Raw genomic sequence first — 896 nt, 5'->3', positions numbered from 1 at the left:
CTTCCATACACCACTACTGGGAAAGCCATAGCTTTAACTATATGGAACTTTGTTGGCAAGGTGATGTCTCTGCTTTTTAAGATGCTGTCTAGGTTTGTCATTGCTTTTCTCCCAAGAAGCAGGCGTCTTTTAATTTTGTGGCTGCTGTCACCATCTGCAGTGATCATGGAGCCCAAGAAAGTAAAATTTCTCACTGCCTCCATTTCTTTCCCTTCTGTTTGCCAGGAGGTGATGGGACCAGTGGCCATGATCTTTGTTTTTTGGATATTGAGCTTCAGACCATATTTTGTGCTCTCCTCTTTCACCCTCATTAAAAGGTTCTTTAATTCCTCCTCACTTTCTGCCATCAAGGTTGTGTCATCTGCATATCTGAGGTTGATATTTCTTCCAGCAATCTTAATTCCGGCTAGGGATTCATCCAGCCCAGCCTTTTGCATGATGAATTCTGCATATAAGTTAAATAAGCAGGGAGACAATATACAGCCTTGTTGTACACCTTTCCCAGTTTTGAACCAATCAGTTGTTCCATATCCAGTTCTAACTGTAGCTTCTTGTCCCACATAGAGATTTCTCAGGAGACAGATGAGGTGATCAGGCACTCCCATTTCTTTAAGAACTTGCCATAGTTTGCTGTGGTCAACACAGTCAAAGGCTTTTGCATAGTCACGACCTGTCCATCTTGGGTGCCCTGCACCGCATAGTTCATAGCTTCTCTGAGTTATTCAAGCCCCTTCGCCACGGCAAGGCAGTGATCCATGAAGGGGCCCAACTTGGTAGAAAGGGGAAATCAGACCAGCAAAAGGTCTTCTCCATTCTTCCCTTGGAGAATAGGAACAAATGAAGTAACTAAGATGCAGATCCACAGTTTGTGGCACATTAACAGCTGACAAGTGTAT

This window comes from Podarcis melisellensis (genome assembly GCF_964234715.1).
Source record: "Podarcis melisellensis genome assembly, chromosome: 11".
NCBI lineage: Eukaryota > Metazoa > Chordata > Lepidosauria > Squamata > Lacertidae > Podarcis > Podarcis melisellensis.
This window is presented reverse-complemented; position numbering follows the sequence as displayed.